We start from the raw sequence: 12,721 nt of genomic DNA, 5'->3' as shown, positions 1-12,721 counted from the left end.
CTTCGTCCACACCCCTTCGGACTCCGTGTTTGAGTCCCTTCCATGAATACTGTCTGTTCCCATCCACTCAGTGTGGAAGCTGCTTTCCCCTCCTGGTTCCATCTCTCTGGATTCTCTCACTCAGTGTGAGAGTTCGCTCTTTCTCTCTCCTTCTCCTGTTTTTCTCTCTTTTTAAATAAATCTACAAACACTTTGAGTTATTTTCCCATAATCCCCCCCATGTGATGGGAGGGACCCAGTAGAAGGTAAATGAATCATGGGAGCTAGCTTTTCCCATGCTGTTCTCATGATCGTGAGATCTGATGGTTTTACAAAAGGCTGGTTCCCCTGCACACGCCGTCCTGCCTGCCACCATGTAACACGCGCCTTTGGTCTTCCTTTGCCTTCCATCATCATGGTGAGGCCTCCTCAGCCACCCTAAACAGTGAATGCATTAAACCTCTTTTTTAAATAAATGACCCGCTCTCAGGCATGTCTCTATTAGCAGCATCAGAATGGATGAATTCAAACCCAATAGCCTAAGTGGGTCCAGCCACCACTCCAGAAGATACAGGATGATGAACCCTGGCTGCATCCACACAGTGCTAACTCAGCGTGTGTGCAGAGATGTGCGCTGTGGGGTACGGCAGCCCCACCTAGATTTGAAAACACGTACTACACAGCCAGGAGCCCCTGGCTGAAATTTGTCACAGAGGCGGAGCCACTGCAAAGACTCCACCAGGGCAAGCCTAATGGAGCTGCAAGGGTGGGGCCACCGCTGAGAACCAACAACTGTAGAGTTTTTAAATTTGTGTGTTTTTTTATTTTGCCTCGTGAACACAAGGCCTCAAAAAATTGTATAAAGACTCATAACTGTTCCTCTCCATGGAAATCTTTAGTAAAAGGTGAAAGATTTATAGGACCTGTAGAGAAACCAGAGTATTAGGTGGTTTTTGTTTTGTTTTTTTTTTGAGACAGAGTCTTCGTCTGTCACCAGGCTGGAGTGCAGTGGCACAATCTCAGCTCATTGCAGTCTCCACCTCCCAGGTTCAAGCCATTTATTAAGTGTGACTTAATGAACTCGGGGTCCTTACCGTCTCATACCATGGCTAACGCAACAGGTTGCATCTCCATTATTCTTTCATTTCTTTAGTGTGTTCCACATACTAGCAGCTGATAAATGTCTTTAAGCATCAGATTTATTGTGTGGTTTCCCTTCAAAAAAAGTCATAATAACTTGTCATAAAATGAGAGACTGATACCCAGGCTATTGACAAGGCATTTCAAAACCCCAAAAGTATAACCCTAATCTAGCTTTTTTTTTTACCTTTTTTGAGATGGAGTCTCACTCTGTCACCCAGGTTGGAGTACAGTGGTGCAATCTCTGCTCACTGCAATCTCTGCTTCTTGGGTTCAAGCAATTCTTCTACCTCAGTCCCCAGAGTAGCTGGGATTACAGGCGTGCGCCACCGGGCCCAGCTAATTTTTGTGTTTTTAGTAGAGACGAGGTTTCACCATGTTGGCCAGGCTGGTATCAAACTCCTAACCTCACGTCATCCACCTGCCTCAGCCTCCGAAAGTGCTGGAATTCCAGGCATGAGCCACTCACTGTGCCTGGCTGATCTGTCGAGTGAATAACGTGCAACTCCAGCCTGGGAGAGCTGAAGACACGTTACTTCAACCCACGAGAGCTTCTGCGCGAACTGAGCCCAGCAGGCACAGCAGCATATTAGCCCTCTACTGCCAGCTCCAGAGGGACAGGGCTGCCCTAGGCTTTGGGGACTCAACCCTCCCAATGTGTCCAGGCAGCAGCACAGGAAATAAACATGATTCTGGAATCCTAAGATTTAATTTGTCTGCCTTGCTGGGTTTTGGACTTACTTTGGACATGTTACTTCTTTCTTTAGGCCTATTTCTCCTTTTTGAAATGAAAATGACTGCCAGGAGTAGTGGCTCATGCTTGTAAGCCCAGCATTTTGGGAGGACAAGGTGGGTGGATCCCCTGAGGTCAGGAGTTCGAGACTAGCCTGGCTAACATGGTGAAACCCCCCTCTACTAAAAATACAAAAATTATCCAGGTGTAGTGGCAGCCACCTGTAACCTCAGCTACTCAGGGGCCTGAAGCAGAATTGCTTGAACCCTGGAGGTGGAGGTTGCAGTGAATCAAGATTGTGCCACTGAACTCCAACCTGGGCAACAAGAGTGAAACGCTGTTTAAAAAAAAAAAAAAGGAAGCCTCTACACTATGCCTGTCTTACCATTGTATTTTGGAAGCACATCACTTTATTTTTATTATTATTTCACAGGCTCACAGCCGGAGGAAAATTTGCCTCAAGATGAATTGTGCCTTGGGTCTCGCCCATATCTGATTTAAATGAGACTCTGACGTTTAAACTTTTGCATCGGTCCTGAACGAGTTAAGACTTTTGGAGCTATTGGGATGGAATGAATGTATTTTGCATGTGAGGACATGAATTTGGGTAGTCAGGGGCAGAATGCTGTGGTTTGGATGTATCTCCCAAAGCTCGTGTGTTGTAAACTGAATCCCTAATACAACAATGTGGAGAGGCGGGACCTTTAAGAGGTGATTAGGTCATGAAGACTGTGCCTTAATGCATTAATGTGGTTATTGTGGGAGTGAGGCTCATTATTACACGAGTGGGTTCTTTCTGAAGGATGAATGTAGCCCCTTCCTGCTCTCCATCACCATAAGATACTTTCTGCCATTGTCCGACAGAGCAAGAAGGCCCTGTACCTGGACTTCTTAACCTCCATAGCCCTGAGCCACAAAAATCTGCTCATTATAAATTACCTGTCACAGCAGCATAGAATGGATGAAGACAAGTGCCTCTGAGTGATTCACCCTGGAGAGAAGAAACTGGTTAAAACTGCAGATTTTTGAGTGTTTCCGAAAGCTCTGAATCTAAATCCCTAAATGTATAAATCTCTGGATAGCTAATTTTTAACAACTTTCCTGGTGATTCTTAAGCACATTAAAATTGGAGCACAGGCTGGGCGCAGTGGCTCATGTCTGTAATCTCAGCTCTTTGGGAGGCCAAGGTGGGCAGCTCACAAGGTCAGAAGTTCAAGACCAGACTGGCCAACATGGTGAAACCCTGTCTCTACTAAAAATACAAAAAAAATTAGCTGGATGTGGTGGCACTTGCCTGTAGTCCCAGCTACTAAGGAGGCTAAGGTAGGAGAATTGCTTGAACCCAGGAGGCAGAGATTGTAGTGAGCTGAGATCATACCACTGCACTATAGATTGTAACAGAGCAAGACTCCATCTCAAAAAAATAATAATAAATAAAGCACATTCTTAGATCTCTGCTGGTGGGAATCACATATGAAACAAAGGCCAAGAATCTACATTTTTTAAATGCTTTTTTTGAGATGGAATCTCACTTTGTTGCCCAGGCTGGAGTGCAGTGGTGCGATCTTGGCTCACTGTAACCTCCACTTCTTGGGTTCAAGCAGTTCTCTGGTCTCAACCTCCTGAGTTGCTGTGATTACAGGGTGCCTGTCACCATGCCCAGCTAATTTTTGTAGTTTTAATAGAGCTGGGTTTCACCATGTTGGTCAGACTGGTCTCAAACTCTCACCTCAGGTGATCCACCTGCCTGAGCCTCCCAACCTTCTGGTATTAGAGGTGTGAGCCACCACGCCCAGCCAAGAATCTACATTTAAACGCAGTTGTTAAATTTTCTAAGTAACTACACACATTTGTCTATTTTGTGGAATTGCTGGAACGTAGATCAGTTAAATTTTGGATAGCTTTAACCCAATATGGTAATTTTAGGTTTTGAATGGCAGTTTATTTTCAGCCATTGCTTCTGAAAGAATTTAATCTGATCCAGTGTTGGATTTTCTTTCACTCATAGAGACAAGAATAAAGATAATACCTAGAGCATTTATGGAGCACTAACCACATGCCCACCACTTGTTCCTCATCAAACCCTCTGAGGCATGGACCACTGTGCTATTGCCATCCCCATTTTATGGAGAAGATAGCGAGGCAAAGGGGGGTTAAGTAACTTGCTAGGCACGGGCAGCTATTAATGTGGTAAAGCTGGGGTCCCAAGCCACTCTTGTCACCAATGCAACACTGCATCTCTGGACTCCAGACCAATTTCTCTGATGCTCAACATTTGCCTGCATTAAATGCACTTTTGTGAAATATATTACTTTTATTTATTTTTTGAGATGGAGTCTCACTCTGTGGCGTGATCTTGGCTCACCGCAACCTCCGCCTCCTAGGTTGAAGCAGTTCTCCTGCCTCAGCCTCCCGAGTAGCTGCGATTACAGGCGGCCATCATGATGACTGGCTAATTTTTGTATTTTTGGTAGAGACAGTGTTTCACCATGTTGGCCAAGCCGATCCTGAACTCCAGACCTCAGGTGATCCGCCTGCCTTGGCCTCCCAAAATGCTCGGATTACATGCATGAGCCACCGCACCTGGCCAAATATATTTCTCACATAAAAGGGAAAGTTTTCATTGTGCTGTGTTCTACTCATAGCTAAAAGTTTCCTAACGTGGGCTTTGTTCATTTTTCTTCTTCTTCCTCTTCTCTAGAGAAACTAGAAAGAAAGAGCATTGCTCTTAACCCAAAGAAGCCTCTTCTAAAAATTTCTGTATCAGTGAAACTAATTAAACTGGAAAATATCACCAAGTAAGTAAATAAAACAAGATACAACTTTTTGCTAATTATTTTTGAATAATTTATTCCTGGGCTCCCTATGACTCATTGGGGAATTGCAAGATACTGGGAAGTCTCTAATTAGGGAGTTTTCGAATAAACAGAAGTATAAACATTCATAGGAGTTAGATTGGAAGATGACTGCTTTTAACATACAGACCCACCAGAAAATAGCATCTTGGTGGGAGTTATTTATTAATGTTTTAGTTTGAACAGAGAACATGCACACTGATGACCTCAAAGGTGTTCTTATCCTCGTATAGTGAAGGAAATGTACGCAAGGCAAGGTGAACGTGGTACGCAGGGAGATCCAGGCACAGCTGGTGTTTGGCTTCGCTATTGGCTGCAATGTGGACTGTGGACAAATGAACTCACACTTTGTGAATGGTCCTTAGAGAGGAAATCCTAAAAGGATTGCAGGACTTGCAGCCGTCACACAGGAGATTGAGTCTTCAAGGGAACAGAGTGCTGGAGAACACGGAGACACTCAGGTTAGCTAAAGAGGATGAAACATGAGGCTGGGCACAGTGCTTCACACCTGTCATCTCAACACTTTGGGAGGCCAAGGCGGAAGGATCACTTGAGACCAGGAGGTTGAGGCCAACCTGGATGACATAGTGAGACCCCCATATCTACAAAAACTAAGAAGAAACCAATTGGACCAGGAGCAGTGGTTCATGCCTATAATCCCAGCACTTTGGGAGGCCAAGGCAGGCAGATCACCTGAGGTCTGGAGTTCAGGATCAGCTTGGCCAATATGGTGAAACACTGTCTCTATTAAAAATACAAAAGATTAGCACAGCATAGTGGCATGCATCTGTAATCCCAGCCACTACAGAGGCTGAGGCAGGAGAATCACTTGAACCTGGGAGGTGGAGGTTGCAGTGAGCCAAGATTGTGCCATTGCACTCCATCCTGGGCAATAGGACAATACTCTATCTCAAAAAAAAAAAAAAAAGAAAGAAAGAAAATAAAAATAAAAACAGAAACCAATCAGGTATGGTGGCATGTGCCTGTGGTTTCAGCTACTCAGGAGGCTGAGGTGGGAGAATTGCATGAGCCTGGGCAGGTGAGACCCTCTCAAAGAGAAAAAGGAGGAGGAGGAATAGGAAGAACAAGGAGAAGAAGGAGCAGAAGGAGGAGGAAGAGGAGGAGAAAGAGGAAGAAGTAGAAAGAGAAGGAAGAGGAAGAGGAAGAAAAAGAAGAATCTGGCAGAGCACAGTGGCTCGTGCCTGTAATCCTAGCACTTTGGGATGCTAAGGTGGGTGGATTACTTAAGGTCAGAAGTTCAAGACCAGCTGGACCAAGATTGTAAAACCCTGTCTGTACTAAAACTACAAAAATCAGCTGGGCATGGGTGGCAGCTGTAATCCCAGCCTGTAATCCCAGCTACTCGGGAGGCTGAGACAGGAGAATCACTTGAACCTGGGAGACAGTGGTTGCAGTGAGCTGAGATTGCACTACTGCACGACAGTCTGGGCCACTGCAGAGTGAGGCTCCATCTCAAAAAAAAAGAAGAGGAAGAAACAAGAAGAAATGGTTTCTGAGTGGCCATGAAGAGTAGGAAGGAAACCCAACCTACCTCTTGCTAGGTCTATGGGGAAATCGTTGATTAAGCAGAAAAGGTCACCTGAGAGAGACTAGGTTTGGTGATAAGAGATTCTAAACGCTAGAAGGAAAGGAAGATACTGGAGTTACTCTTACTGAGTAATATATGACCCCAAAACTTTGGGCACTTAAAATAAGGATTATTTTTTTTCATGGTCTGGGAGTTGACTGGGGTCAGGTAGGTGATTTTCACTAAGGGTCTCTCAGGCTGTTGCAGTGGCTGGGGCTGGAGTCATCGCAAAACCTACCTGAGTCTCAGGTCTGGCAACTGATGCTCGCTGTGATCTGAAAACTGTGCTGGGACTGCTGACTGGAAGATGAAAATGTGGCCTCTCCCAGTGATCTGGGCTCCCTCACAGCGTGGCTACTGGGAGAAAGAGCGAGCATCCCAGGAAGACCATGGACAAATGGTGTCACCTTTTATGACCTACCGTGAATCACTGCTGCCAGTCACAGACCTTCTTGAATTCAAGGGCGAGGAGCACAGACCTGATCTCATCATGGAGCGATGTTAAGGTCATGTTTGAAGAAGCACGTGCTATTATTATTGTTGTTATTATTATTGTTTTTAGGAGGGGCCGGGTGTGGTATCTCACGCCTGTTCTCTCAGCACTTTGGGAAGCCATGGCAGGCAGATCACCTGAGGTCAGGAGTTCAAGACCGGCCTGACCAACATGGAGAAACCCCATCTCTACTAAAAATACAAAATTAGCTGAACTTGGCGGTGCGTGCCTGTAATCCCAGCTACTCTGGTGGTTTCGGAGAGCCGAGATCGTGGCATTGATCTCCAACATGGGCAACAAACAGCAAAAACAACAAAGAGGGAGTCGCCACGTCCCAGGCTGGAGGGCAGCGGTACGATCCTGACTCACTGCAACTTCTGCCTCCCGGGTTCAAGTGATTTTCCTGCCTCAGTCTCCTCAGTAGTCCACAGTCTATACTGTTTCCTATTTAAAATATTTAAAAATTAGGTCAGGCATGGTGGCTCACATCTGTAATACCAGCACTTTGGGAGGCTGAGGCAGGCAGGTCATCTGAGGTCTGGAGTTCAAGAATAGCCTGACCAACATGGAGAAGCCCCGTCTCTACTAAAAATACAAAATTAGCCATGTGTGGTGGCAGGCACCTGTAATCCCAGCTACTCAGGAGGCTGCGACAGGAGAGTCACTGAAACCTGGGAGGCAGAGGTTGCAGTGAGTGGAGATCACACCATTGCATTCCAGCCTGGGTGACGAAGTAAGGCTCCAGTCTCAAAAAAATTTTAAAAAAATTAAATATTTAAAAATGAGGAGCACAAGGGATAGCAGAACTTGTTGCTGCCACCTTGGAAAATATAATCTGCCACAGAAGGCATGTAGAAAGAATGTTAGAGTTGAAGATTTCAGAAATCTAGCCGTTCAAAAGATCACAAGAGCCATTCGTGTGGCAGCTTAAGGGGAGTAGAAGCAAAGGTCATGAAGGGTGGTGAGTCAGGTGAACTGCATGCTCATCCATGTGGACGATGACATCCTCGGGAAAGCAGAAGGACTTCAGAGAACAGATGACAAAATACGATGTCATTCATTATTATTTTTTAGAGACAGGGTGTTTCTCTGTCGTCCAGGCTGGAGTGCAGTGGCTCAATCGTAGCTCACTGTAGCCTTGAACTCCTGGGCTCAAGCAATCCTTCTGCCCCAGCTTCCTGAATAGCTAGGGCTACAGCGTGTGCCCCCATGCCTGGCTAACTTTGTATTTTTATTTTTTGCAGAGATAGGGTCTTGCTATGCTGCCCGGGCTGGTTTGTAACTCCTGGCCTCAAGCGATCCTCCCACATTGGCCTCCCAAAGCATTGGGATTACGGGCATGAGCCACTGTGCTCCACCAAAAAACACTCTATTTTTTTTTTTTAGATAGAGTTTCACTCTCATTGCCCAGGCTGCAGTGCAATGGTACAATCTCAGCTCACCAAAAGCTCCGCCTCCTGGGTTCAAGTGATTCTCCTACCTCAGCCCCTTGAGTAGCTGGAATTACAGGCATATGCCACCATGCCCAGCTAATTTTACATTTTTAATAGAGATGGGTTTTCTCCATGTTGGTCAGGCTCGTCTCAAACTCCTGACCCCAGGGGATCTGCCTGCCTTGGCTTCCCAAAGTGCTGGGATTAGAGGCATGAGCCACCATGCCCGGCCTACAAAACACTTTTTTAAAACTTTTCATCTTTTTTTTTTCCGGAGGGGTGAAATAATCTCTATGATGAGGACTTCCTCTTTTGGGGGAGGAAAAGATGTTTGCTGTGGGCCTATTGTTTGTGCAAACATCCTAATAGCAAACATTTTTTGACTGTCCATTCATTCAATCAAAATATGTATACTGGGGCCAGGCATGGTGGCTCATGCCTATGGTCCCAGCACTTTGAGAGGCTGAGGCAGGTGGATCACTTGAGATCAGGGGTTCGGGACCAGCCTGGTCAACATGGTGAAACCCTGCTTCTACTAAAAAATTAGCCAAGTATGGTGGCTACTTGAGAGGCTTAGGCAGGAGAATTGCTTGAACCTGAGAGGCAGAGGTTGCAGTGAGCCGAGATCACACCACTGTACTCCAGCCTGGGCAACTGAGTGAGACTCCTTCCCAAAAACAAACAAAGACGGTGGCTCAAGCCTGTAATCCCAGCACTTTGGGAGGCCGAGGCGGGTGGATCACGAGGTCAGCAGATCGGGACCATCCTGGTCAACATGGTGAAACCCCGTCTCTACTAAAAATACAAAAAATTAGCTGGGCACGGTGGTGCGTGCCTGTAATCCCAGCTACTCGGGAGGCTGAGGCAAGAGAATTGCCTGAACCCAGGAGGCGGAGGTTGCGGTGAGCCGAGATTGTGCCATTGCACTCCAGCCTGGGTAACAGGAGCGAAACTCCGTCTCAAAAAAAAAAAAAAAAAAAAAAAAACAAAAAAAAAACAAACAAAGAAAAAACCAAAATACCCACAATGAGAGCCCCCTACAGAGTCATCAAAAATCCTCAAGCTGAGAGCACTGACAATGCAAAAGATTGGGAGGATGTGGTGTGACAGAGACTCGTGTAGCTCTAACGGGAGGTTACATCGGTACACCCACTTTGGAAACCTGTTTGGGAATGTGGTGGTGGTGGTGGTGGGAACACACTTAGATCTCCTTATTTTATTTCCTTAAAGACAGTTTTCCTCTGTCCCCAGGCTGGAGTGCAGTGGTGCCATCTCTGCTCCTTGCAACCTCTGCCTCCTGGCCTCAAGCAATTCACCTGCCTCAGCCTCCCAAGTAGCTCAGACTACAGGCACCCAGCACTATGCCTGGCTCATTTTGTATTTTTAGTACTGATGGGGTTTCACTGTGTTATCCAGGGCAGTCTCAAACTTCTGACCTCAAGTGACTGCCCACCTCAGCCTCCCAAAGTGGTGGAATTACAGATGCACACCTGTAAGAGAGCATACTGGCTGGGTGTGGTGGCTCACACCTGTAATCCTGGCACTTTGGATGGCTGAGGTGAGCAGATCACGAGGTCAGGAGATCTATACCATCCTGGCCAACATGGTGAAACACTGTCTCTATTAAAATACAAAAGTTAGCTGGGCATAGTGGCACATGCCTGTAGGTCTAGCTACTAGGGAGATTGAGGCAGGGGAATCACTTGAACCCAGGAGGTGGAGGTTGCAGTGAGCCGAGATCATGCCACTGCATACCAGCCTTGGTGACAGAGAGAGACTTTGTCTCAAAAAAAAAAAAAAAAAAAAAAAAGAGAGAGAGTCTACTGCAAGAGGTCGGGCTGGCCAAGACACTCCATCTGCTAACACTGGGGCCCACCACAGGCTTCATGCTGAGGCATGCTCCTCCCAGCCTGTGCCAGCCAATGACTCTGCATGCCAGGAATTTCAGATTCGGGCCATTCCTGCCTTACGACAGCTCCTACGTGGACAGTCTGCTGGGCTCTCTGCAGAGCATCAAACAGTTGTCAGACCTGCACTGTGGCCAGTACGCTCTCCAGGAATATTTGTTTTGTTTATTTTATTTTTAATTTTTTTTAGACAGGATTTGGAGTACAGTGGCTCAATCATGGCTCATTGTAGGCTCCACCTCCTGGGCTCAAGCAATCCTCCCACCTCAGCCTCCCCCGTAGCTAGGACTACAGATGCATACCACTATGCCAGGCTAATAATTTTACTTTTTTTGTAGAGACAGGGTCTCGCCATATTGCCCAGGCTGGTCTTGAACTCCTGACATCAAGTGATCCCCCTGCCTTGGCTTCTCAAAGTTCTGGGATTATAGGCATGAGCCACTATGTCCATTCATGCCTTTAAATTTTTTTTTTGTTTTTTACTTTTTATCATTATTATTTTTGAGATGGAGTCTCGCTCATTCTGTCACCCAGGTGGGAATGCACTGATGTGATCCCAGGTCACTGCAACCTCCCCATCCTGAGTTCAAGTGATTCTCCTGCCTCAGCCTCCCAAGTAGCTGGGATTACAGGCACCCATCACCATGCCAGGCTAATTTTTGTATTTTTAGTAGAGATGGGGTTTTGCCATGTTGTCCATGCTGGTCTCAAACTCTAGACCTCGGGTGATCTGCCTGCCTTGGCCTCCCAAAGTGCTGGGATTATAGGAATGAGCCACCTCACCCAGCCCATCCATGCTTATTCTTGCTCCCGCTTTCCTTCATTCTTCACTGGCTTTTTTTTCTTCCTATAAATCTCTTGCGCATCAAATTTCACCTTGGCATCTGCCTCTTGTGTTATGTAACCAAACTGGTATCAGCTGGCCTGGTTCCTCCTGTGTTCATCGTACTCTCCTGCACAATGGCTACCGGGAGTGCCCTTCCTGCAGTCCGGGAAGTACAATTTACGTTGATGAAAGATCCTTTGTCTCAGTGATAATTTTTCTTTGTGGCACAGAGCATGTATTTCCAACACTACCTGAGCACAGGAGTTCGAGACCAGCCTGGGCAATGTAGCCAGACCCCATCTGTATGAAATTAAAGAAAATTAGTCAAGCATGGTGGTCCACACCTGCAGCTGGGATCACAGGCACGCACTACCATTCCCAGCTAATCAGCAGAGGCAGGGTTTCACCATGTCGGTCAGGCTGGTCTCGACCTCCTGACCTTAAGTGATCCACCTGCCTTGGCCTCCCAAAGTGCTGGGATTACAGACACGAGCCACTGTATCAGGCCCCAAACATTTTTTATTAAAAAGACAGGGTCTCCCTTTGTTACCCAGGCTGGAGTGCAGTGGCACCATCATAGCTCACTGCACCCTTGAACTCCTGGGCTCAAGAAGTCCTCCCACTTAACCCCCTGTGGAGCTGGGCCCACAGGCACTCTTCTACTTCCCACAATTCCCTCCTCTTTTGCTTTATAATTTTCCTTTTTAAACCTTTTTAAACATGTTTTGGCTTAGCTGTTCCGCCTGAGTTTTTATTATTTATTATTTATTTATTTATTTGAGACGGAGTTTCGCTCTTGTTACCCAGGCTGGAGTGCAATGGCGCGATCTCGACTCACCGCAACCTCCGCCTCCTGGGTTCAGGCAATTCTCCTGCCTCAGCCTCCCGAGTAGCTGGGATTACAAGCACGCGCCACCATGCCCAGCTAATTTTTTGTATTTTTAGTAGAGACGGGGTTTCACCATGTTGACCAGGATGGTCTCGATCTCTTGACTTCGTGATCCACCCGCCTCGGCCTCCCCCGTCTGAGTTTTTAAAAGAAAAAGCTTCTCTGTCTTTTCTCTTTACACTTTTTCTATTTAGTTTTACCTCCCACCTCTCTCTCACACACACACTTTCTCTTACTATTTTCTGACATACATGAATCCCTTTTTAACATTTTGCTGGCCTTGGGCCGCTGCTTGTGCTGCTGGCTATGTTTACCTTCTTGCCTATCACGTTGTTCAGTGACTTTTCAGGGCTAAGTGCCTGGAATTTTTCTCGAAGAAACTCAAGCTTTTTTGTTAATGTTCATGCTTGATGGGCCTGCAGGCACTGCACCGTCTCACTTGGAGCCCCTGAATTGACAGGGGCACCATCTACCCAGGTAGTCGATGCTATCTCACTCATCAATTCCACTCCGGATGTATTCCCAATAGAAATGAGGGCTTATGCTGGCTGGGCGGGGTGGCTCTGTAATCCCAGCACTTTGGGAGACTGAGGCAGGAGAATTGCTTGAACCCAGGAGGCAGAGGTTGCACTGAGCCATTATTATGCCATTCCACTCCAGCCTGGGCAAGAAGAGCAAAACTGTCTCTCCAATTAAAAAAAAAAAAAAAAAGAAAGAAATGAGGGCTTATATCCACCAAAATTCATTCATAGAATGTTCATAGCAACTTAATTCGCAATAGCTAAACATGAGCCAGATGTCCAACAGCAGTAGAATGCATAAATAAAATTGGGGATATCTAATATAATGGATTATTACATAGTAATGAAAAATAACAG

At 46.3% G+C, this 12,721-nt stretch overlaps 1 non-coding gene across 1 annotated transcript; it reads right to left on the bottom strand.

Annotated features, from left to right (window-relative positions):
* Positions 1 to 806: 806 nt before the first annotated feature.
* LOC118146967 (U5 spliceosomal RNA) lies at positions 807 to 922 on the bottom strand. Its single transcript, XR_004733150.1, has one exon. It is a non-coding gene; the product is annotated as a U5 spliceosomal RNA (small nuclear RNA).
* Positions 923 to 12,721: the final 11,799 nt, after the last annotated feature.

This window comes from Callithrix jacchus, chromosome 13, assembly GCF_049354715.1.
Source record: "Callithrix jacchus isolate 240 chromosome 13, calJac240_pri, whole genome shotgun sequence".
In the NCBI taxonomy this organism is placed as follows: domain Eukaryota; kingdom Metazoa; phylum Chordata; class Mammalia; order Primates; family Cebidae; genus Callithrix; species Callithrix jacchus.
The sequence above is the reverse complement of the archived record's forward strand: the minus strand, read 5'-3'. Positions and strand labels throughout refer to the sequence as shown.